General features: G+C 37.1%; 1 long non-coding RNA gene across 1 annotated transcript; it reads left to right on the forward strand.

The window, feature by feature from the left end:
* The first annotated feature begins 1,459 nt into the window (after window positions 1-1,459).
* LOC141278680 (uncharacterized) lies at window positions 1,460-26,158 on the forward strand. The gene is made up of 3 exons (XR_012331719.1): window positions 1,460-1,507; window positions 4,250-4,329; window positions 26,039-26,158. It is a non-coding gene; the product is annotated as an uncharacterized lncRNA (long non-coding RNA).
* Window positions 26,159-27,272: the final 1,114 nt, after the last annotated feature.

Raw genomic sequence — 27,272 nt, forward strand, 5'->3', positions numbered from 1 at the left:
TCCAAATATAATTAAATAACTCATTGCACAAATCAGTCAAGAGAAGGTTGCTTTGAAATTAGAATGAGTTTATGTGAGCTCAGCACTGGCAGTATAATTTGTGGGGTGCAGTGCAAAATGAAAATGCAAGCACCTTGTTCAAAAATTATTAAGAATTTCAAGACAGTGACAGCAGAGCATTAAACCAAGCAGGGAGCCCTTCTGAATATGGTGCCTGGTGCAACTGTATAAGTCATCCACTCATGAAGCTGCCCTGTGAGAGGTTCTCCTGCAGGAAAAAGGGTCTATGAACTCTGGATTTATTATTCCAATGGAAGTTTGAGGGGTGACACTCTACAGTGCTAGTGAGGGTAGTGCTGAAATGATGAACCACTGTGTTTAGAACAGAATGGGCTACAAAATGAAGTCCGAATGAGGCTGATGGGCTGGTTGAGTAGGGAGGAGCAGAATGTCATTGCAGTGAAATTTGGTGGTGACAGATGATATAATTGAATGTTCATGCATTATTTATTAATGCATCAAGTCAACATTTAATATTTTAGCTCTTATTTTATGTTGATGGAAGGAGTGATTGAATTTTTCAGTCTTCCCAGGAAGAAGACCTTGAGAAATTTTAGAGGGGGAAGGTATGGAGTCTGAGTGATTTAAAGAACAGGTTCTAGAGCCAGAGAGCCTGTGTTTCAAGCTCAGGTTTACCAGTTATAAGCTCTGTGACCTTGACAGTTACAAACTTCTCTGTGCTTTAGTTTTGGGAGGGAGGATATAAACTGGAATAATGTTAATATCTCCTGTGAGTGTTTAAGGAAAAAATGAGTGAATTAATAGTGCCGGGTTCATAGTAAGTTCTTATAATTTTGCACTAGTGAACTCTTAATTTCCTCTTCAATGCTATTTTCTCTCAGTGAGGTAGTTGAACTCAGTCACAGTACTGCCATGTAATATAAACAGCTCAACTTCATTAATGGACTTAGGTGAATGCAAAGAATTTATTAGCATGCTTTGTGAAACTTGTAATGGGATCCGTTTAAGCAAAAGGAACATAAAATACAAGATAATTCATCTTCATTATAGTGCAGTATGTGCCAAACACATATCTAGAACGCATTAACATACTAATGCATAATATATTTCAACGAACTCCAGCATTTTATATTTGTATCTTTAAAGTCAGAGAGCCTTCTTTTGGGGACCTTAAGATGATGACCAACTGTTAGAAATTGTGGACAACAAACTGGATTTAATGTCTTCTGTTTTGGTAATTCCTTTGAAATTGTCAGTATCTAGTATTATTGAGCAGATAGTATAATATTTTTTTTTTAGTTGTTAGGATGTCATTTTATTTTAGGTTGCTCTGCTCTGGAGAATGTTCTGATCAATTCCTGCATCGTTATCCCAGGTATTTTCATTGTATGTAGGGCCATCAACAAGGTCATCTGTGGGAGAACCTATAACTGCCAATGGCTTCCTGATCTACATCTCCAGCCTACCTCTCTCTTGTGAGCTCCAGGTATGAATCTACAATTATACACTGAACATTTTCACCTGGATATCCCCCAACACCTCTAACTTTATTTTCGCCAAGCCAAATTTACCATCTTTTTTGAAAACCCAACTTCTTTACTTAACTGATTTGTAGAATCCAGCTTCTATATAATTCCTGAATTCATGCTCATCTTTTTATTCCTTTTGCCATTGGCCTAGTTCAAATCCTCATCATGTTTGTCTTTGGCCACTGTAGTAGCCTGTTAACCACCTCTTACTTTCAGTCTTCCTTTCCTTGAATCTACTCTACTCGCAGATTAATCAGGACAATTTTTCTAAACTACATTTTTCTGATCATGCTTTCAGTTATTTCCCTGTTGTTCACTAGGTAAATTCCAAACGTTTTAGTATGAAATATAGAGACTTGCACAATCTATACCTAACACTTCTTTCTGCCCACATCTTCTGCCACTTCACTGATCTTAGACAGATACAACAGGTATCACCAGAGCACATCAAAATACACCTTACACCAGTGGAGAGTCTCCTTAGAGGACATGACATCTGTGTTGACTTAGCCAGGTAAACATGAGAGAATCCCTGTAATGAGATATATACCACAAATTATAATTACTTATTTACATGGGCAAATACTATCCATGCTAGGAAGCCTCAATTTTTTCCACCTTTGTTGAGGTGTAATTGGTATACAAAAAACTGCATGTAATTAATGAATACAATTTGGTGAGTTGGAACATAAGTATACACTTGTGTTACCATCCTCATAATCAAAGTAATAATCACATCCATTACCTCTAGAAGTTTGCTTGTGTCCATTTTTTCTTTTTGTGGTAAGAACACTTAACATGAAATCTACCCTCTTAACAGATTTTGAAGTGCACAATTATACACCTTATTGTTAACTATAGGCAGACACAATGTTAAACAGCAGATCTCTGAAATTTATTTATCTTGTATAACTGTAACTTTATGCCCACTGACAACAACTCTTCATATCCTGCTCTCCCATCCCCTGGTAACTACCTTTCTGTTGTCTACTTGTATATGTTTGACTATTTTAGATATTCATATACGAGGAATCATGTAGTATTTGTCCTTCTGTGACTGACTTGTGGAGAAATTGGAACTCTCATACACTGTTGGTAGGAATGTAAAATGGTGCAGCCATTATGGAAAATGTATGGGGGGGGGGTCCTCAGAAAATTAAAAGTAAAACTACCATGTAATCTAGCAATCCTGTTACTGAGTATATATATCCAAAAAATTGAAATCAGGATCTTGAAGAGATACCTGCGCTCTCATGTTCATTGCAGCATTATTCACAATAGTCAATTTATGGAAACAACCCAAATATCCATTGACAGATGAGTGGATAAAGAAAATATGGCATATACATATAAAAAGAAAGAAAGCCTACAATTTGTGATAACATGGATGGACCTGGAAGAAAGCTTTACTTTTCTGATATTTCCTAAGTTTCATAAATATTCATTTTAGTTGCATTTTCTCTCTGGCTGTCAGACTGTCCCAATTTTATCTGCCTTGGAGATTCTCTCTAGTCTAGTGGGACTCTCTTTGTGGGACATAGGTCTTTAGTCTTAGAACCCAAGTTGTGTTATCTATTAATTCAACACATAATTGCTGTGTACTTAAAAGTTCCATGCACTGTATTAGTTGCTAAGGATATAATGGAAAATAAAACTGTCATCGTCCCTGCCTTAATGGAACTTATATTTTATGTGGAGAGGATCTTAGGAGCCCAAGATAAAGAATGCTAGGTGATAACAAATTTTACCTAATGTAGTGGACACAAGAGGCTTCTCTGAAGAGGTGATGTTGAACCTGAGATCTGAAGAATGAGAATGGTGTGTGGAGAGAAACATTCCAACTGGAGGGATTAACATATATTAAGGTTTAGGGGAGGAGAATATGGTGTGTTTGTTGAGGGATGGAAGCCAGTATGACTGAAGTGTAGTGAGTAGGGGAGTGAAATAGAGGCAGAAAATAAGGTTTTGGAAAAAAATCCATGTCTGTGGTCTTTGTTCTCAGAGGATTGGAAAGCCAGCAAGAGGTTTTAAGCAATCATGATGGGGAGAGAGAGATGCAGTGGGGAAGTGTTGGTGGCATGATCTTCACTTGTAGAAGCTCTTTCTGGCTACTGCATTCAGAATAGAGAAATGGAAGACAAGCGTGGTAACAGGAAGGTTGTTGTAATTGTCTAGGTTAGAGTTGATAGTGGACTAGCTAATTCGGTCTTTAATGAAACACTTAACATCTACTTTGTCCCAGGCCTTTTGCTAGGGGTTGACATAGGACAAGATACCATCACTACACATAAAGAACAAATCCTTTAGTAGAGGAGAAAGATTCAAAAACATTTCTTATAGGATTCACACATGCTGTATTAGTGGTATGAAAAATGAGCTGAGGCAACTAAGAGAAGGGAATAATCATCCCTGCTGTAGCTACAATCAGTAGGCTTCACAGAGGAGACAGCAGTAGCTGGGTCATGGTCACCAAGGTTGATACAAGTTTGCAGGTGGCAAGGAGGTATGAAGAACATTCCCTGCTGTTGTGCTCTGTGGTAGGTGATGGGAATTGAGGGCAAGTTCTTAGATCTTGGTTCTGAAGAACTGGAAGCAGGGAGCAAAAGTATGCAAAATACAGCCAGGTGTATGTCTTTCACAGCCTAATTCTTATCAGCTTCAAGAGTAACAATTTTTGCCTGCCTTCTGATCTTTTCCAGTTTCCTTGCTTGACATAGTCATTGGTGAAGAGACTACTGCTAATGAAGTGGAGCTGACATCATAACCCCTGATGATTCAGGTGCGCTATTTTATGGCTGAAGTTTTCACTTTGATTGGATGAGACCCAGAACAAAGAGTTGACTACTTCTGGTGATTAAAAGCTCCCTTGACAATTTTTTAAAGGGATTGTTCAAAGCTTTTTGTGCCCCTGAGTAGGGAATTACACTTTGCTTCCCTAAAACTCCTCCAGAAATTGCACATGGACGTGGCAGACTTTCTTTCCCGCTGTCCAACACTGCAGAGAATTTCCTTTTAAGAGTAGTGGCCTTTTAGTAGGAGGTTAAGTGATCCCTGTATATATAATTTATAAGGCACTCTGAGCTTTTTGTATGAAAGCACATTGGAAATGTAAAATTATTATTACTTATATTGTTATTAGCTTATTTTCTCCTGTCCTCATATGAGACATTTGTTTCTGAGCTAAGGATTCAGAGCAGAACTGTTGATCATAAAGGTAAGAAGGAATAGATTGGACAACCATGAAAATTAGGGATGAGCAGCCAAAACAGATAAAGATGAGTAGTGTATAACATTTGTTTTTCCTTGAATGATACTTTTTGATAAGTGTTGTGTAAACATTTTTTCTCAGGGTTTTTTTTTAACATCTTTATTGGAGTATAATTGCTTTACAGTGGTGTGTTGGTTTCTGCTTTATAACATAGTGAATCAGCTATACATATACATATATCCCCATATCCCCTCCCTCTTGCATCTCCCTCCCACCCTCCCTATCCCACTCCTCTAGGTGGTCACAAAGCACAGAGCTGATCTCCCTGTGCTATGCAGCTGCTTCCCACTAGCTATCTATTTTACATTTGGTAGTGTATATATGTCCCTGCCACTCTCATTTCATCCCAGCTTACCGTTCCCCCTCCCTGTGTCCTCAAATCCATTCTCTACATCTGTGTCTTTATTCCTGTCCTGCCCCTAGGTTCATCAAAGGTCCTGCAAGTGGTGAGTTTCCCTCTCTCTCTCTCTCTCTCTCTCTCTCTCTCTCTCTCTCACACACACACACACACACACACACACAATACCTAAACCTCAAATTATTTGAAACCTCAATTTCACTTCTGCCTCCATGCATCGGACAAATAAACAGCTGAATTACATAATTGGAATTGTAATGCTTTTAATTAAGATACAGAAAAGGAAATATGAATTTTGCCTCTCTGCCTCCCTTCAAAGTGCTTGTCCTAGATATTGGTACCTTGTCCAGCTTTAGAAATTTAATATGCTCAGGGGATAGGAATGAGAATGGGAGAATAATATAAAGTTTGATTAATGTTTCGATCTCTTTAGGATAAAAAAAATCATGGGTTAAATCAGTCTTTTGTTTTCAATTACTGTCATGTTAATTAAAACATTCTAAGGTCTTTTAGATATATATTTTGTATATTTATGTTATTTAGGATTAGATGTGATTGTATACAACAGAAAAACACCAAATAACAGGGACTCAAGTAAGAAAGAAGTTTATTTTTAAATTAAAGTAGTACTGGATGTAGGTAGGACTACAACCCTACCTAGTTATTAGGGCTTCCTGATTATTAGGGATCCAGGCTCCTTCTATCTTGTTGCTCTGCCATCCGTAGCATCCATTGCCTCCAGGTCCAAAATGGACATCAAAGTTTCAGCCAATATATTAACATTCCTGTTTATATTTCACTGGCCAGAAATTAGTCACATAATGGGGAGCCAGCTAAAAAGGATACTGGGCAATACAGTTTTTCTGACAGTGTACCCAGCTAAAAACTTATTTTCTTATATCTAAGGAACATACGGAGAATGTATATCAGAAGCCAGTTTGCAATTTCTGCCATAGTACTTACTTCAGCTTGATTTGAATCATATTTTTTTTCCTGAAGATGGAGAATTTGACTTGGTTTAAATTTGGTTGATTTTATTGGGTGTAAAAGATGCGGTGTGGTGCAGTGGAATGAGTACTGGAGTACTAGATTCTGATTCCAGCCTAATATGACATTTGGCTTCAGTATCTCACACTAAATAAGGGGGTTTGTGTTATGGGTCCTCTAAGAATTCTTTCAATTCTTATTCCCTTATCTGGTTCCCAAAGTTTCACAACAAAGGTAGGTGTGTATGTTTATGTACACACATTTATAACTATATGATGCAGAATTTAAAAACCTATTTCTATAGAAATAAAAGATGTACACATATGACCACATTAGCAGAGTGACTTGATTAATATTTTTTCAGTTTTCACATCCCTTGCTCTTAATGAAAGCAATTGAAACCTGCATGGAAGTTGAAAGGCTGAGAGATTGAAGTTGGAATTTAACTGTCCTCTTCCAAACTAGAAGTCAACTTTTCATCCCAAAGAACAGGCCCTTCTTACATTTTTCATGTTTCCATTACTATTGTGTTTCACCCGTCACTATCTGTAGAAACCTATGAGCTGGCAGAATTGGAATTAGTGTCCTTAAATATGTGATGTGACAGAGTCCCTGATACTTTGGAGCGCCTGGGTGTATGAATGCTGGTCTTCTTAGGAAATAATAATGTGGATAATAGCATTCTCTCTGTCTCTTATTTCCTACTTGGTTTCAGTTGATTGTGATTCTTTGTCCTGGGGCAGTTGCTATGCAGCACTAGGTAAACTCTTTCACGGGAAATTGCTTTGTGCTGCTTGGTGGCTACACAAGTCACACAGGTATCCCCGTTAGGACACCGGATAGCTATGCCCTTTCTAAAGTGTCCCAGTATGTTTCTATCAGAGGGAATAATTCTGATGACACTAATGATTCTAAAGAGAGATAATAGAAAAAGCAAAACAAAACAACAATAACAAATATTACTTGCATTTTCTTCCTAACTGTTGTAATGTTAGGAAGGGGTGGTGGGGAGTGGGGAACCATAGAATGCCATCATCCCTTTCAAATCCTATATGGAATAAGGTGAAGGTACAAACAAAATGAATAAAACTACCTTTCTATGTAGTTGAAGTGAAAAGATGATTGATCAGTTAGGTAGTTTAGATTGAATCATATGAAACTGCTATTTTTGTAGATCCAAAGTGTTCGGATACAGGCAATTTCTAATGGTTCAACCTAGTAGTGGTTTCTATTCTGTCTACACAATAGAAATTACCTTAAAACTAACACCATTTGAAGTTACTCCTTAGCAATATGTCTCCATTGTAAAAGCATCTGGTTATTTGGAGATATTTTTAAATTCAAGGAAATATATATTTATTATTGGTATTAAATTAATGTAATTTAAAAAATCCATCCATAACCCTGCTGTTCTTAAATAACTATTTTATTATCTATGTTTCTTTCCCAACTTTATCCACATATTATAACTGATATCTTCTAAGGTGAAGAGTTAAAAAACTTAAATCATACTTTCATAAAGACTGCATAGATTTTTTAAAAATCCAAAGAAAGCTTGCCTGATCCTTAAATTTCTAAATCTATAAGTGCACACACAATACAGTGGAGCTGAAACAAAGCCTTTGCATAATGAAATCTGTGACAAACTGTACTGTGGAAAACAACACCCTCTGATAGCCTCCAGTACTCTCCAAAGGCAAAAATATTTTTACAAATTATCTTAACGAGCTGAGGGACATACATTTCCATCAGGAATGACTGAACATCCACACAGTCAAGCCTGAGCTATTTGGGAGGAAACAAGATTCCTTCCCCCTCTCTGCTTGGAGATGACCCACTCCAGTGCCGTTGTTCATGGTCTTGAAGGCCTCAAGCAATTCTTCAGCCTGGGTCACCTCTCTCCAGGGTCAAGGAAGATAAGGGGTACAGTACAAAAAGTGACAGGTAGGGCCAGGATGGAGTAATTGAAGGGCTCATTGTGACTTGTTATTTCTCGACACTCCAGGGAACACTGGCTGTGTCTACCTTGCATGGCCCTGATTTCTTTCGGCTGTAGAGGTACTGAAACCACCAGCTAGCTACCTGCTGGCTCCAGGGGGCTGAAACCTTGTAAGGTAAATGCCAAGTGCCCCAGTTAGCCAATGGCTGACCTGTGTGGTTACTAAGAAACCATCTGCCCAGCTGGTTACTAAGAGATGGAGGAGGAAAGAGAGGAAGAAAATCAGCCTAGGATGCAGAGCCCCTCCCCCCTCACTCTCACTTCATTATGCTTTAAAATTTTAGACTCAGACCTGAGAAGAGAAGCAATTCCCTAAAAACTAGGAATCCTCTGGATGTAAAAAAATGTCCTTAATGGCATTTTAGGTTTTTTTCCTGAATTGATATGCAAATTTCTAATTTACTTAAAGCACACTGTCACGCATTATAATAGTCTAATACATGCTTCCATGTAATTAGGCGTAATAACCAGTGATCAGTGGGAGGAGGGAAGGGGAGAGGGAATTGTGTTTCCAGCTGGCCCTCCACACCTGCAAATAACAGACAACTCCTTTCAGTGTAGAGGAAACAAGATAATGACAGTATGATATTAAATACAAACATTAATTCTTAGGAACAAAGCATAAGGAAAAGGTCTGTCAATTAAGATGTGTGATAGTGAGCAACTTAAATTATACTCTGCACCATCTTAAAGAAAAATAAGGACCAAGCAGAATTGAAACCTTGATTTTTTATTTACTGAAATACTCCCAATGCCATTTTTTTGGTTTTCTTTTTAGAAGAAATGTATGTGGGCCAGTCGAATCCTATGTTGAGTCCCACTGTTCATGCTCATTTGGTTTGATTTAAGAATCAAGTTGCAATAATGTTCTGTCTCTCTCTGTCTCTGAAAGGACAAGTCAGACCTTGGAAAAATCTTAGGAGCCCAGTGGGGCCTCAAGTTCTGGGGAAACAAGGCAATATAAGGAAATGCTTTGTGAACAGGAAACTTCAGATCTAATGTGAGAGACTATTATTGTCCTGGCTGCTGTCAGTGCAGGTTTTGTTATATAAGAGGTGTGTAAAGCCTTTTGCAGAAAGAATTTCTTGACATCTAAACATACATTTTCACGTGTCAGGCAGTTTAACATAGTGGTTAGGATCTTCGTAGTCTTTCCGGCTTGGTTTTCTTCCTATTAAAGGAGTGATGTTGGGTGTGTTATTTAAGCTTCTCTAAGCCTCAGTTTCCACATCTGTAAAATGGGAGTAAAAATAATTCAACCACTCGATGGCATTTGAATCAAATGAAATAACGTACCTATTGTATACTAGGCTTAATTCCTGGGGCCCATAGATGTTGCTTGTAAATAAATAATTTATTTGTAAGTAAAGAATCTATTTTCAGGAGTAATCATTTATATCAGAATGCAGGTTCGCCACATTGGTTTATATGCATAAAAAGAAGTGGTGGATCAATAGAATCCATGGGCTGCAAAAGTTTCTGGTAACTGTTTGTATGTATTGTGGTGTAGAGTAGTCAAGAATGAGTGTTCACATAGAGCAGGAGAGGAGCCAGGAGTAAAGGGTTTAATTCCAGCCTTTCCACTTACTGTATGGTCTTGGGCAAGTTGGTTAACTTCTCTGGGTTACTCAGGGAACACTGTCTCTTTGGAGTATGTATCTGATATATACAAAATGTATCAGATCCACAAGCTACCTTTTACTTCTCTTCACTTATGTGGGAATGAAAGTACAGTCACCTTCCAGTTCCTGGGACAATAGATAGGTAGTTCCCCTGACTCCATCCCTCCTTAGCCCCACAGAGAGCAGCAGGATCTTTTGTGTCTCTCTCTGGGAGGCCATTACGTTCCACTGGGGGAGAAATATATACCTTTTGGTATTGTAGTGTTGATAAGAGACAGAGAACAGGCATGAAAGGACAAGATGTGGGAAGGTAAAGGGAAGAATGGAAATTTAGAAACTTGAACTCCATAGAGCCAAGTCTCCTAAAGTGCTAAGGCCAGTGGACCATGGATAGTGCTACCAGGAGTGTGTTGTGGGAAGTTCTAGAAATCGTTGGATTTCTGAATGCATCCCATCACAATACCCTGGGGAACAGGTCACTCCAGGAGTAGAATCCTTGCTTGGTTTTAAGTACTTCACTATTAATGCCTTGCCTCTGTGTAAATTTAATCTGTGCTGTGCTTGTGCTTCAAGTCTTACCCTACAAGCCTTTGATGACTGAATGAGGAAACATCTCAGTACCCAGGACACTGGACAGCTTCTGGACATTAAGATACCAAAAGGGATGGGAAAGATTAACTGTGGTAAAATTAGCCCTAGATTAAAGGCTTCTCTAATGTTGCTAAATAAGATTGAAAGCAAGGTTTGAAGAGATCAAATAATTTAAGGGTAACTTGACTGTGTCCCAGAACAAACTTCAAGAATGAAAAAAAAATGACATAACAGAATGTTCATCCTGTTGGAAAATTCACAAAATCTGGCATCCAAAATTATAATCAAATTGCTTAGAACTAGTGATAAAGAGAAAATCTTAAAGCAGCCATAGAAAAAGACATTATGCATAGAAGAACAACTAAGAATAGTAACAGACTCTGCAGTGGTAATAATATGGGCATGAAGGCAGTGCAACAACTGAAAGAAAAACCCTACTAACCTAGAATTCTTACCCAGTGAAAGTATCTTTCAAAAGAGAGAGGGGGAAAAAGACATTTTCAGACATATGAAAAATAAAAGAATTTATCACCAGCAGTCTTGTACTATGAGAAATAGTAAAAAAAAATCTTTCACTTCACATCAAAAAGAATAAAATACCTAGGAATAAACCTACCAAAGGAGGTAAAAGATCTGTGCTTGGAAAACTATAAGATACTGATGAAAGAAATTGAAGATAACACAGAGGGAAAGATATACAATGTTCTTGGGTTGGAAGATTAATATTGTTAGAATAACTATACTACCCAAGGCAACCTACAGATTTAATGCAATCCCTATCAAAATACCAATGGTATTTTTCATAGAACTAAAACAAATAATTTAAAAATGTGTAAGGAAACAGAAGAGACCCAAATAGCCAGGACAATCTTGAGGAAGAAGAACAGAGCTGGAGGAATCATGCTCCCAGACTTCAGACTATACTACAAAGCTACAGTAATAAAAACAGTATGGTACAGGTGCAAAACCAGACATAATAGATCAATGAAAAGAATAGAGAACCCAGAAATAAACCCATGCACTTATGGTCAATTAATCTATGACAAAGGAGGCAAGAATATACAATGGAGAAAAGACAGTCTTTTCAGTAAGTGGTGCTGGGAAAACTGGACAGCTACATGTAAAAAATGAAATTAGAACATTCTATAGCACCATATACAAAAATAAACTCAAAACAGATTAAAGATCTAAATGTAAGACCAGAAGCCATAAAACCCCTAGAGGAAAACATAAGCAGAACTCTTTGATGTAAATCATATCAATATTTTTATTTTTGGATCTGTCTCCTAAAGCAAAGGAAATAAAATCAAAAATAAACAAATGGGACCTAATTAAACTTAAAGGCTTTTGAACAGCAAAGGACACCATTGACAAAATGAAAAGACAACCTACAGAATGGGAGAAAATATTTGCAAATATGACTGATAAGGGGTTAATATCCAAAATATACAAACAGCTCATGCAACTCAACATCAAAGGATAAGCAGCCCAATTAAAAAATGGGCAGAAGAACAGAACAGACATTTTTCCAAAGAGGACATGCAGATGGCCAACAGGCACATGAAAATATGCTCAACAGTGCTAATTGTCAGGGAAATGCAAATCAAAACAACAGTGAGATATCACCTTACACCAGTCAAAATGGCTATTATCAAAAAGAACACAAATAACAAATGGTGGTGAGGATGTGGAGAAAAGGGAACACTCGCACACTGTTGGTGGGAATGTAAATTTGTTCAGCCACTGTGGAAAACAGTATGGGAGTTTCTCAAAAAACTAAAGATAAAACTGCCATAAAACCCAGAAATTCCACTCCTGGGTATATAGACAAAAGAAACAAAAACACTAATTTGAAAAGATAAATGCACCCCAGTGTTCATAGCTGCATTATTTACAATTGCTTAGACATGGAAACAACCTAAGTGTCCCTCAACAGATGAATGAATAAAGAAGATGTGGTATGCATAAGTGTGTTTGCGTATATGTGTGTGTGTGTGTACACACACACACACACACACACACAATGGAATACTACTCAGCCATAAAAAGAATAAAATTTTGCCATTTGCAACAACATGGATGGACTTGGAGGGTATTATGATAAGTGAAATAGGTCAGACAGAGAAAGACAAATACTGTGTAATATCAATTATGTGGAATCTAAAAAATACAACAAACTAGTGAATATAACAAAAAAAGAAACAGACTCACAGATATAGAAATCAAATTAGTGATTACCAATGGGGAGAGGGAAAAGAGGAAGGGCGACATAGAGGTAGGGGATTAAAAGGTACAAACTATTATGTATAAAATAAGCTACAAGGATATATTGTACAACACAGGGAATATATACAATATTCTATAATAACTATAATTGGAGTATAAGCTTTAAAAATTGTGAATCACTGTATTGCACAACTGTAACTTATATAATATTGTACATTAATTATACTTCAATTAAAAAATGAAAGAAAATCTTTCAGGTAGAGGAAAAATAATATCAACAGAAATCTGTATCTACAAAATGTAATAAAGAGCACCAGAAATGGTAAATATGTCAGTAAGTATATAGCATTTTCTTATATTTTAAATCACTCCAAAAGATAATTGACCATTTGAAGGAAAAATCATTACAATGTATTGCAGTGTTTATAACAAATGTAAAAGTAAAATGTACGACACATTTACAAAATGAGAAAAACTGAAGGAGAAATGGAAATACAGTATTGTAAGGTTATAATACTATGTATGAAGTTACATAATATTATTTATGTCACATTTAAGTTAAATTTGTATAATAAAACACTAAAATACTACTAAAAAACGTGTAGATTATAAGCCAAAGGGGAGAAAAATGGAATCATAAAAAATACATAGTCAATAGGCTACAAAGAAATAAAGAGAGGACAAAGAATAGATGGGACAAATAAAAAATAGATATCAAGATTTTAGATTTAAATACAATTATATCAATAATCACATTAAATGAACTAAACCTTAAAAGGGAAAATTTCAGATTGAATAAAACACAAGACCCAACTATATACTGCCTGCAATATATATACTGTAAATATAAAGACACAAATAAGTTAAAAGAATAATGATGGGGCTTCCCTGGTGGCGCAGTGGTTGAGAGTCCGCCTGCCGATGCAGGGGATGTGGGTTTGTGCCCCGGTCCGGGAAGATCCCACATGCCGCGGAGCGACTGGGCGCGTGAGCCATGGCCGCTGGGCCTACGCGTCTGGAGCCTGTGCTCCGTAACGGGAGAGGCCACAACAGTGAGAGGCCCGCATACCGCAAAAAAAAGAATAATGATGGAAGCAAATATATCAGGCTAAAGTAATCAAAAGAAAGCTGCTTAGTGTTTGACTAAGTAGATTTCAAAGCAAATAGAATGAGCAGAGATAAAGACCTTAGTTTAATAAACATAAAGAGATCAGTTTTTCAAAAGGACATACATATGCTAAACATATTGAGGACATAAATATGCTAAGCATGTTGTGCTTCAAAAACATGAAACAAAAACTGATAAACTATAATAAGAAATAATCAAACTCACAAATATAGTGGAGATTTCAATACCCCTTTCTCAATAATTGACAGATTGCTGCAAATCAGTAAGCATATAGAAGACTTTGTCATCACTATCAACAACTTGATCATATTGACGTTTATAAAATATCACACTCATAAAAGCAGAATATACATCCTTTTCAAGTATACATGGAACATTTACCAAGATAGAATATATTATGGACTGTAAATCCAATCTGAAAAATGTAAATTTATTCAAGTCACATAAAGCATGTTTTCTGACCACATGGACTTTAGAAATCAGTAACACAAAACTCTGGAAAATCCTCAAGTATTTTTATTTTATTAGTTTTTTGGGGAGTAACATTTTTTTTAACATCTTTATTAGAGTATAATTGCTTTACAATGGTGTGTTAGTTTCTGCTTTATAACAAAGTGAATCAGCTATATATATACATATATCCCCATATCTCCTCCCTCTTGCATATACATATATCCCCATATCTCCTCCCTCTCACCCTCCCTATCCCACCCCTCTAAGTGGTCACAAAGCACCGAGCTGATCTCCCTGTGCTATGTGGCTGCTTTAAAACCAACGTACTTTAAAATAACTCACAAGCAAAATTAAAAGTATTTTAGACTGAATGAAAATAAGCCCCAACATTTCAAAATTTAGGGAATGCTGATAAAGCAACGATTACAGGGACATTTATAGCAGTAAACATCTATATTAGAGCAGAAATAAATAAAATAGAAATGAGAAAAATTGAGAAAAAAACCACTAAAACCAAAGGATGGTTCTTTGGGAAGATCAATAAAATTGATAAACTCTAGCTAAACTGATAAAGAAAAAAGAGAGAAGACATAAGTCGCCAATATCAGGAATGAGAGGGGGGATATTAGTATAGACACTATGAACAACAAAGGGATAATTAGGGATTATTAACTTTATCCCAATAAATTTGATAAGATAACCAAATTCCTTGAAAGACACAAACTATTCAAGCTTACTCAAAGAGAATTTGATAAAGTTGAATATCCCTATATCTAGGAAATTTTATATTTGTTCTTAAATCTTTCTCTGGAAGAAAACTCAAGCCCAGATGGCTTCATGAGTGAATTTAACTAAACATTCAATTAAGAAATAATAGAAAATCTATATTAAGTATTCCAAAAAAATTAAGAGGAGGGAACACTTCCTAACACATTCTATGAGGCCGTCATTACCCTGATACCAAAACCAGGTAAAGATATTATGAGAAAGGAAAATCAATATCTCTCATGAACACAGCACATGCAAAAATTCTTAACAAAATGAATCCAGCAATAAATAGAAAGGATAATATATCATGACCAAGTTTTGTTTAATTCAAGAATACAATGCTGTTTCAGTATTCTAAAATCAGTCAATAAAATTCACATCAACAGATTCAAAAAAACCCTTTGATCATTTAAAAATGCAGAAAAATCATTTAACATAATTCAACATAACATTCATGAAAGAATCTTTAAGCAAACTAGGAATAGAAGGGAATTTCCTTAACCTGATTTAGGACATCTATCTAAAATCTGCAGATAATATATTCAATGTGGAAAGACTGAATGCTTTTCTTCTACGAATAAACAAGGGTAAGCACTCTCTCTGATGCTATTCCACATGGTACTGGAAGTCTTAGCATAATAAGGCAAGAGAAAAATATAATGCTTAGCGATTGGATAGGAAGTTAAGACAGTCTGTATTTGCAGATGACATGATCATTTACATAGAAAAATCTGAAAGAATCTATATAAAAGCTTTCTATAAATAATAAATGAGCTTAGCAAGGACACAGGATATAAAGTCAATATATAAGATCAACTGTATTTCTGTATACTTGTAATGGACTATTGGAGAAAGAAAATTTTTTAAAAGTTCCATTTACAATAGTACCCCCAAATCGTGAAATACTTGGGTACACATCTAGCAGCTTACACAAAAGATCCGATGTTTAAAACCAGAAAAACACCAGAATTTGATAAGCCTATTGAAAAATTTATATAGAAAACTAAAGAAAGTAGAATAGCCAAAATAATATTGAAAAGGAACAAAGTTGGAGGATTCATACTATCTGATTTAATGACTTAGTATAAGGCTACAATAATCAAGAAGGTGTGGATATTAGCAAGAGGATAGATATATTGATTAGTGGAACAAAATAAATATTACAGGGAAACACCCATGCATATGTGGTCAGTTGATTTTCATCACAGGTGAAAAGACAATTCAATAATAAAGAATAATCTTTTGAATGAATAATGCTGGACTCATTGAATATACACATGTAAAAACAATGACTCAACTTCTTGCCGCTTACAAAACTTAACTCAAAATGTATCTCAGACCAAAATGTAAAAAATATAAAATATTTAACTTGTAGAAGAAAACTTAGGGGAAATTCTTTGGGCCTTGAGTTAAGCAAAGGTTGCTTAGATAAGACAACAAAAATATGACTTATAAACAAATTTTTTTTTTTTTTTTTTTTTTTTTTTTTTTTGTGGTATGCGGGCCTCTCACTGTTGTGGCCTCTCCCGTTGCGGAGCACAGGCTCCGGACATGCAGGCTCAGCGGCCATGGCTCACGGGCCTAGCCGCTCTGTGGCATGTGGGATCTTCCCGGACCGGGGCACTTTCAACCACTGCACCACCAGGGAAGCCCCTAAAACAAAATATTTTTATATTAGATTTCATTCTGTGCTCTCATAAAAACAGTTTTAAAATAATGACTTAACAAGCCATAGACTGGGAAAAAATATTTGCAAATACCATATTTGATAAAGTTACATTTTTTTTCAGAATATATAAAGAACTCTAAAATTTCAGTAATAAGAAAACAGATACTTCACCACAAAATATATATGGATTGGGCTTCCCTGGTGGCGCAGTGGTTAAGAATCCTCCTGCCAATGCAGGGGACACGGGTTCAAGCCCTGGTCCGGGAAGATCCCACATGCCACGGAGCAACTAAACCTGTGCGCCACAGCTACTGAGCCTGTGCTCTAGAGCCCACAAACCACAACTACTGAGCCCACATGCCACAACTACTGAAGCCCGTGAGCCTAGAGCCCGTGCTCTGCAACAAGAGAAGCCACCATAATGAGAAGCCCTCACACCGCAACAAAGAGTAGCCCCCGCTCGCTGCAACTAGGGAAAGCCCGTACACGGCAATGAAGACCCAATGCAGCCAAAAATAAAATAATTTAAAATATATATATATATATATATATATATGGATATAAAATAAACATATGAAAATCTTCTCAACACCATTAGTCATTAGGGAGATGCAAATTAAAGCCACAATGAGATAATACTATACACCTCGTATAATGGATAAAATTTTAAGAAGAAACTGAAAATGCCAAGTACTGGTGAGGAGTCATTGTTAATTCTGAAATGGGGGTTGTATAAATGATAAGACAATTCCCTCTTTATTAAGAGGGGGAATTAAAGACCGTAATTAAAATTGTTCTATTTGACAAGTAGGGACATGACAGGGCACTGAAAAGAGGTCGCAGCCCTTCTGAGCAAAGTAAGAGTGGGTATCCTGAAAGGCTTTCTTTCTGGAGGAAAAGAGGGTCACTATCACCACTTGCATTTATTAGAAATCTTTCCATCTCCTTCAGTTCTTTAAAATGCCTTGGCTTATTCCTCACTATTAGCCTGAAAGGAAATAAACCTTACACTACCTTTTTCACAGATAGGGAAGATGGACTTCCTTTTTGTCCTTTCATGAAGGCTTCTGTTTCTATTCCATCCAGTATTCATGAGGGAAGCTGCCAGAAACAGCGGAATGATCCTGAAACAGTATGTTGACATTGGTAAAGACTGATTTTGACATATTCTTCTGACAACCTTTTGATTAATTTTCTGCTTCATTAAAACCCTTAATTAAATTAACATGGAGTGTGGCAATATCCTTGACAGATTTTGTTTATTAGCAAACAAGTCCTCCAGTTTCAAAGACAGTGGCAGTGCAGGGCCCCTGAAACCAGGTTAGTAGTTTCTGGGAGCCTGTGGTCATGAACGGACTGAACTTGTTGTTCGTCCAAAAGCCCAGTTGGATTTGGGCAGTGAAGCTGATGAGGACATAGAGGAAGTCCTCTGTGGATTGGTTTCACCATGCTGAGACCCCAGCCTTCCACCGTTGCCTGTCCTCCACCCACCCCTCCCTTGCCTGCGTCTGTTCTACTTCACACAAGGCATTACAGCTGAGTACAGTTAAACTCCTGAGCAGATCATTCCCCCTATACCAAGTTTAATCCTTGATGTGTCCTCTTGAGACTTACAGATATAGCTTTGTAGGCATGCTTTTTAACGTGAGTGTTGAAAATGAAGTGCCAGGACTCATATCTTGAAAAATTCTAAAAATGATAAGTTGATCATTTTTAAAGTTCCTCTTTCACCTCTCCCCATATGTTGGATTTAGCAGCACATATGTTACCGTTGGCATGATAATGATCCCTGCATTGTGTAGAACTTCAAACATGAGGGTGGGGGAAGGTAATAAAAATCAAAAGTATATAAAAGTGCCTAAAATTATTAATACTTATAAATTCATAAATTTATTCCTTAAGTCAAATTATTTTTTAAATGAAATATATTGACATTCAAATTTCATAGAGAAAATTTTTAAATTTTCCAACAGATTTTTTTCTAATACAACTACCTAACAGAGACAGGTTGTGGGTGGTTCACAGTCTCCTATATTCGTGTATGAGTGGGATTAACACCCTTTTTACCATTGTAATCACTGACATAAGCCAGATGCAGGCTTACATATGTTTTGATGAGCAAGAAAAGTTTACCACTTTTCTTCACTCGGTAGCATAAAAACACAATGATATGCTTCCTACCTTTTGGAGGAGCATCACGTGGGTTAGTTTATGAATTTCCACGCGAATGTACCTGTTTTGAATGAGTTTAGTTGAGTTTCATCCACTTGTTCATTCATTCGGCATAGGAGAATTTAATGTCTACTGTGTGTCAAGCATGACCTGGAAATACAGAGACAAAAAACACAGTTTCTGTCCTCAAAAATGTCGCAGGTCAATTCACCAAGTGTAGTGATTGAGGTTAGCACATGGGGATATGGGCATGTTTAGGAAACCAGATTCAGTGGGGCTGGGGATGTGGTCAGCAAAGTCATCCTAGGGTCCCCAGCGCTGGTGCTGGTCTTGATGGATGAGAAGAAGGTACTCAAGTTTAAGAGCCTCGGTGAAGTACTGGAGGAGTGTCAGGAAGAGTAGCATCATGCAAAGATGTAGCTATACATCCAAAGCAGAGACATGCGAAGCAGCAAGTAAGAACCAGGGATGAAGGACATATCATGCAGTGTGGTCAAGGGCCTGCAGATTAGGAGAATGATTCAAGGTGAAACTAGAGAGGAAAGCAAAAGACAATTCAAGAAGGCTTGTGTGTGTCAAACTAAGAAACGTGAACTTACCTTGGGAACTTTGAGGAGCTACTGGAATATTTTATGGAAGGATCTGATCTGGTTGGATTGTGCTTATCATAAAGGTAGCACTGGTAGCAGTGTAGAAGAAAGGGATAAATTTGAGATGGAGGGTTAGGGACAGGAGGCAGTGGAACAAGGTAGGAGGAGGCTGAAAAAAAAAACAAAAAACCAAGTTAGAAACAATGAGAGCTTGAACCAGGAAGAAAGAGAAGAGGGGGGTGTTCAATAAAAGCTGTTGAATTTAATTGAGTGAACAAAAGGAGAGCTGCTGTCAGCACTAGTCAAGGATGTACACCTCATTGAAAGGCTTTTAAAGAACGATATCTCCTAAAGATAAAATATAAAACCATCACCATGGTTACAACACACAGTCTTGTACTGGGTGATCCATATCACTGAACATATTGTTTTACCTTGAACACTTTATTTTTACACACGCTAGAGTTGTTTGGCTCGAGAGAGAGCTGCAAAAGGGATCTCAGAATGTTTGGTTCCCATGTGGGAGATGTTAGGTGCTGTGCTAAGTGTGGAGCACTGGGCATTCACTCTTCTAATTTTGACAAAAGTCTTTTGAAGTAGTGCTCTTGTCAAAGCCGTGTAAAATTTAAGGAGACTTGGACACAGAAAGATTTAGTAACTTGACTGAGATCACACAGCTAGCAAGGGGAAGAACCAGAATTCCATCTTAAATCCTCATCTCTTTCTCTTTTTTTTTCACCTTCTCTCACGATACTTTGCTGTCTTTCTCTCATGTTTTTCCACTGGCCTCCTGATTTCATAATTCTATAGCTATTATACAACCTGGATAATAAAACAGATATAAAATCTTTAAGATCTTTCAAGAATCAGCATGGCAGAGTAATTATGAATGAGGGCCCTGGAGCCTGAATACCTGAGTTCATATTCTGCCTCTAGCATTTACTAGCTGTGTAATTTGGGGTTCATGCCTCAGCTAACTCATTTATAAAATGGAAATAACAGTATCTTCATTTTAGGGTTTTGGGGAAGATTAAATAAGTTTATGGATGTAAAACATCTATAAACACAACAGTGCCTGATGCATAGTAGGTACTTAATAAATATTATCCTTTATTATTCAGCCACTGTTTATTGAACCTAATGAAATAAAGGGTCTCTGGGTTGATACCAAAGAGGACAACTATTTTCCTCTAAGAAAGATGCCTTGAGTGCCAATGGGGTAAACTTGTGTGATCTTACTCTGCATCAGAAGCTCAGCTTCATGCAATAGGAAGATCAGGAACATGGATGGTATCAGCAACCATGGCTGTTCCCCAAAGGCACTGGGAAAGGTGCTAAGACTCTCTAAGCCTAGGTTTCTTTACCTTTCAAATGATTTGTGAATATATCTTCAATAGCAGTTATAAAGATTCAGACATAGAAAATAAACCTTTGTTATAGAAGTTCCAGAGCCACAAGGGATTCCAGATGTCCTCAGGTGAAATGATTTTTCACTAGGGGTTGAGGGGAGGAAATTTAAAAATGACTTGCGGAGTTTTTCAAAGCTCAGAGACTTTTCCTCCTTCTCTTTGTGTCGCCTCTACCCCCTATAGACCGCTCTCAAAATGAGCCATTGTTTCAGGTAAGAATGTTGTGGATCTCAGGTATGTCAGATTGAAACAAAGGTTGGAAAGCATTGTTTTAGCCCAACACCTTCAGTTTACAGATAAGACAGGAGACCCAGAGAGCTTTAGGAAACTGCACAAGATCGCAGAGCAAGTAAATAATAGATTCGGGGCTGGTAACCAGGTTTTCTTCAAACTTGTTTAATGTTCCACAACATTGTGTTGCGTCTCTCCTTACCATCAATCTCCCTAAAGTTTCTGAATTCAATTGCCTAAGTTTAAAGAGTAAGTTAATGTAGATAAATCATTTTTTGAACATTTGACTGAGAACAAAAGATTAGGGCCAAATTAAAACCCTTAGAAGATTCAAGCTCTGAACTGATTATGCTGTCATGTCCTCCCTAAAGATGATTCAAAAAGAAAATCAATATCAAACCGTAATCTAAGTGTACAAAAATCCAAAAAAAAGTTGTAATTTCCGATGATGAATGGCTCCCGTACCTTTTTTTCAAGCATCAATACAAAATTCTTTTAAAAAACAAATCAGGATACTTGGATGTGTTGTTGCTCTAGGTATGTTCATACCTGCAGACTAGATCTATCTCTACCAAAGGAAAGAGACACAATGTCACTTGAACCCAAGACATAGCCTGGATATCATACATGAATTCATCCTGCCTATATTCGCTTACTTCAATGTCTTTCTCTAAAAATATAGCAAACCAAAAGCATCCAGCCACAGAGCTTCTGATCAATAAATTAAACACACTACCTATTACCTTAAAAGACTGCTTTAGCCAAATTTCTGGGTAACTAATAAAGGGCCACACTCATATAGTTCATTCTCAGAGTGGCAATGTGATCAAAGAGGCATGATTCAGCAGCAAAGAAAGACACTTCAAAGAAACTCTGATTCCTAACTGCATTTCTCAGTCCTCATAAAGAGGCCAGAAGGTACTCTCAGAATCCTTTTATCCTTCTTTCACCTACTTCTCTCACATACCCAGCTGCTCCGGCCCCTCTTTTTCATCTAAGCTTCCTTGAAGAATTCCTATCCAGGCTTAGCTTACATACTTGTATCCTTACCCTACACATCACATCCCTACATGATCATTGCAACACAAAATCCAAGAGAAACCCCTCTGGCAAAAAAAGATTATCCTCAGAAGGTGAAGAGGGAAAGAACATTAGCAGAGAAAGAGCTCCTTTTTAGTTTACTTGGAAAGAAAACCTTGGGAGCGCTCAATCATTAATCATGTTTTGTTCCATCCTACTGTTGCCTTCTTTCCTCTTAGATTCACAGCAAGATGTACGATGATAGGGGTTGCTTTTAATTTAATATTAATCTTATTTGTGTTACCTCCTCAGTACCTAACACCAGATTGCTTTTAGGGAGTTCCCAATAGTTGTTCTTAACCACTTGAGGAAAAGAGGTTCTTGAAGAAATCCAGAGATTTTACATACACTTGTCCCTGATTTTGACATTGTCTTCTACAGTCAGACTACATTTTCTAATTTGTCTTTGGCAGACTTTTTCCCCATATCCTGAGGTGAAAGCCAGCGGTGACAAAGTGTAGACCATGAGAAGCTACACCCTTGACTTTGCAAAGAGTGTGAATGCATAGCTTTATTAAGGTATATGTTCTGGATGCTTTGGAAGAGATTTTGGCTCCAGTCTTTGGAGCCAAAGACTTTAGCTTTTCATACTAAGGAACACCTTATTACTGGCAATCTGTTTCTTTGACTAATAATAAGCTGGTAAAAGTTATTCTCATTGACAGGTTGTATTGTTTAGGTCAGGGCTACAAACAGCTGAACAGAGGAGCTGTAGATTCAGGGAGACTTCTACTTAATTTCTGCATTTGGGAAGTTTATTTATTATTATGGAAAAAAAGACCTATATTGTCATGTTTTCAACTTTGGGAAGCATTTAAAAATAATTTTTGTACTGAGTTTATGGCCTGATTTCTCTATAAATTGACATGTCTTTGTAGATGTTTTTCTGGAGGTTGCATATAATTCAAACTTTAATAAAACAGAATCATTATTAAGTGAATCATTATTACATTCTTTAAAATGGAAACATGCAAATTGTTACAAAATAGAGATAATATGTAGGGGTTGAAAGAATTTTTATTAAAAGCAATATTGTGGTCAAGTCATTAATAATGTGACAAAACCCCTAATATTTATCCTCTCCGTAGGCAAAGAGAACTGGGTGCTGAGTCAGAAGACCTCAGCCCCCAAGTAGCCAGGTCATCTTGAGCAAGTCATGGTCTTTTATTTAGTCTAATGAAATTTACAGGGCTAGATTCTATAATAAACTGCGCTTAACATTCCTCCAAATCTCTGATCAGAGTAAAAGTTCAAGGAATATTGTCCAATAAAATCACTGGAAGAAACTCGTTGAGGGGTGGAGATGATAGAAAATGGAAAGAATCAGGCAGGAGTACTTTCAAAGTCTATGCCATGTAGTAGCTATGTAGACTCAGACTTGGTTAATTTATTTAATCTCCAAACCTCAGCACAGGGTTCTCTCCCTGAAAACAATAATAACAAACAAACAAACCCAACGGCCATTCTTTGAGCATCTACTATGTTAGATATGTCCCACAAATATTCTTTCAGAAAAATTCTGGGGAATCTGTATTATTTATATACAAATTTAAAAACTTGAATCTCAGAGTTGTTAAATAATTTGTCCCAGGCAACATAACTAGTAAGCAGCAGGTTGGGGGTTCAAATACAGGTCTGCTTGATTCCAAAGATTATGGTCCTGTTTGGCCACCCCATTCTCCCTCTTGTAAGGAATGAAAGCAGCTCACATTTGTAAACATTTTCAGGAAGAGAAAGCCTAACGCATATATAGAATCATTTCACAAGGGAGAGTGGTAATGCAAGCCACTGGATCACCTCATTGGAGCTCAGGGAAGTCACAAACTGCATAGAACACTAAGTGACCTCACACCTGTGGGAACCAACCACTTAAGACTTTGTAAATGCAGAGATTCCATATCCTGGGGAGGGATCATCTGTTCATTGTTTTGAAGGAGGTGATGATCATTTAAGAATAGGTCAGAGGTGAGCCACCAGACAGACACTCACAGATTCCAATATCCTTAGTAGAAATTCTTTTCATTTTCTCAGTGAACAAGCTCTTTTGGTCCTCTTGTACCTAAATACGATTCTGAAACTTTCAATTACAATATTATTAAGCACAGAGAATAGTATCCTAGAACCTTGGACTGAGTAGGGTACTTAGACATCACGTGATTCAATATTCTCATTTTGTTGATTAGGACATTGAGGTTCAGAAAGATTAAGGGACTCATCCTGACTTAAACACACAGTTAAAAATATGTATTTTGGCTCAAGTGGCCTAGTTACTGATATCACCCAATGCCTCCTCCCTGTGATGAGCTGACAAAATACTGAGGACAGAGACTACACTATAGACTTTGTTTTAATCTCACAGTCTTGGGCACAGGACTGGATCTATGGTAGATATATAATATAAAGTAGTAGACTCAGATGGAAGACATATATCAGTGAGCGCTTCAGGTCCTCTTTTTTGAGGATAAGCAGGACAAGAAAAAACTATTGCTAAACAAGGAGGGTTACTGTCTCTGCCAAAGCATGTCAGATATGGTTATGTTCTGGTTTAGAGATTAAATGGAGCATGCCTGAGTGTCACCCTAAGAAAAAACAATCTGTATAAAGAGATTTTAACCAGGTTATGTTCTTATTTTAGCTAAATGTCCTGTATCTTTCCTTTCATTCCTTCTTTCCTTTCATTCCTTCTTTCTTTTGACACCAGAATGATTCTGTCACCCGTAATATTTATCCAATCAGAATATTTTCATCTCTGATCTGATATCCAAAAATGCTTTTTGTTCCTAGCCCATGTTGTCATAAACTGCAGATGCTTCACTCTGCCCTGTGGCATCGGGCTGTTGTTTTGTTTCTGATTTGACTTCCACAACTTACTCCAGCCCTGCTTTGCAGACTAGCCAAGAGGGGGGAGGGCAGCCTTTGTTCCAGGCTGAGCAGTTGAGAAGACTGTAATTAGAAGGGAATTATCTCTTCTATTAAAACAAACAAACAAACAGCAAGGAACAGCCCAGTAAACTCACCAGAAGGACAGGAATACAAGTAGGGGTGGTATTTTTCATTTAGTTTATTTAATAAATATTTACTGACCCACACAATTATTGTTGGTGATATGTTGGTGGGATTGATAAGAAAGTCCTGTTTCCTCAAGGAGCTCAAAGTAGAGTAAGCAAACAACCACTGTGGCAGGGATTGACTAGATGTTCAGCAATCTTATTTCTGTTCCACGAAACTCAGGAAAACTACACATCTCTGCTTCCTTTATACTATTGAGTTGGGACCATGTGGCTAGTTCTGGCTAATGAAATGTTGACAGACATGATTTTTAGGCCTGGTCTTAAAATATAGCATTCTCTTTACAGTTTATGTATCTGTTCATGTGATGATGTGATCACATGATCATATGATGATGAATTCACATGATAGGAGGTACTTGGATCCTTGAGTCATTTCTTGGAAGTGAGCTACCCAAGAGGGCCACCCAATTTTATTGGATTGTCACTTGAGTGAGAAGGAAAACTTTGCTGTGTTAAACCACTGGAATTTGGTTTATTTGTTACTGCAGCATAATCTATACTACACATGATTATAAAACAATAGAATTGCTTACCATTGAATTTTTTCCCCAATATTATGCTGTCATCAAGAGATCACCTCTGTTATCCTGGGGAATTACTGGATGCTTTTTATAAGAAGAGATGTGCTCAATGATTTGTGATGACCTAGAGGGGTGGGATAGGGAGGGTGGGAGGGAAGCTCAAGAGGGAGGGGATATGGGGATATACGTATACACATAGCTGATTCACTTTGTTATACAGCAGAAACTAACAAAACATTGTAAAGCAATTATACTCCAATAAAGATGTAAAAGAAAAAAATTGAAAAATAAAAAAAGAAGAGATATGTAAGATAAGTTTTTTTTGTTTTTGTTTTTGTTTTTAGGCCACACAGCATGGCATGTGGGATCTTGGTTCCCTGACCAGAGATTGAACCCGTGCCCCCTGCAATGGAAGCACAGAGTGGAAGCACTTAACCGCTGGACCAGAAGGGAAGTCCCTAAGGTAAGTTTTAAAAGATTTGATTCCCTTCCATTTTCACCTTTCTTTTTTGAATTTTCCCTTTATATATCTGAGTTCCTCTAATTGAAAAAGAAAGAGGAATTTTCAAACTAGGAAAAGATTGCATGTGAATTAATGTTTTGGCATTGTTTCAGGAATGAATTCAGGAAGTCTAAGAGTCCACTTTCATGTGGAAGGAAATTAGGTGATAATTTTTAGATGGAGACAAACATCTGAAAAGGAATGGCATCAGCTAGAACACCTCTGGAAATTATATCTGCTCTTTGGAGCTGGAGTAAAGTTAGGGTAAAAAACCTGTGCTTCAGAAATTTTAAAAAATTGCTCTGAGTCTTATGTGTTTTCCTGAAGAATGTTTATACACAAGGAACAGTTTTAAGTGCACTGGCAACTGGATTTGTTTGCTTGGAGCAGACCTCCTGTTATAGCAGTTGGATGGTGCAAGATGGGTCTAGTTTGAATTACTTATTTATTTTTTGAATATAATAAGCCCTGATATTCCAGTTCTAAGCACTTTTCAAATATTAACTTACTTAATACTCATAAATACCCTATGAAGTATTTGTTAGTATAATTCTCATATTGAAGATGAGTAAACTGAGGTATAGAGAGTTTAAGGTTACATGTTTCCCAAGATTACACATCTAGTAAGTGGTGGAACCAGGATGTGAACTCAGGTTTTCTGGCTCTAGATCCCAAACATGTCACTGCTTTGCTATGCTGAATTTCTTTTGCTAATTAATAATAACACCAGCCAACATCCACCATTTATTGAGCTTACTAAATGCCAGGCACTGTTCTAAATTAACTACATGTATTGTCTTTTTAATGCTCAAAACCATACTCTGAGTAGGCAGTACTATTACTGTCACTATACAGATACGGAAACAGGAAGCAAGAGAGAAGAAACCAGGACGTGTTTAGTGACAAGCAGAGGCAGAAGCTGTGCTGGAATTCAGGCAGACTTGAGTCCAGAACCTGAGTACTTTGCTGCTACAACACATATCCTTTCCCTTTCAATAGTTGGGGTGCATGATTTTTCTGGCTTTGGATGCCAGAAAATTCCCTTGAAACCAAGAACCAGAAGTCTTCTACCCTTT

The sequence above is a fragment of the Tursiops truncatus genome, chromosome 5, assembly GCF_011762595.2.
Source record: "Tursiops truncatus isolate mTurTru1 chromosome 5, mTurTru1.mat.Y, whole genome shotgun sequence".
In the NCBI taxonomy this organism is placed as follows: Eukaryota; Metazoa; Chordata; class Mammalia; order Artiodactyla; family Delphinidae; genus Tursiops; species Tursiops truncatus.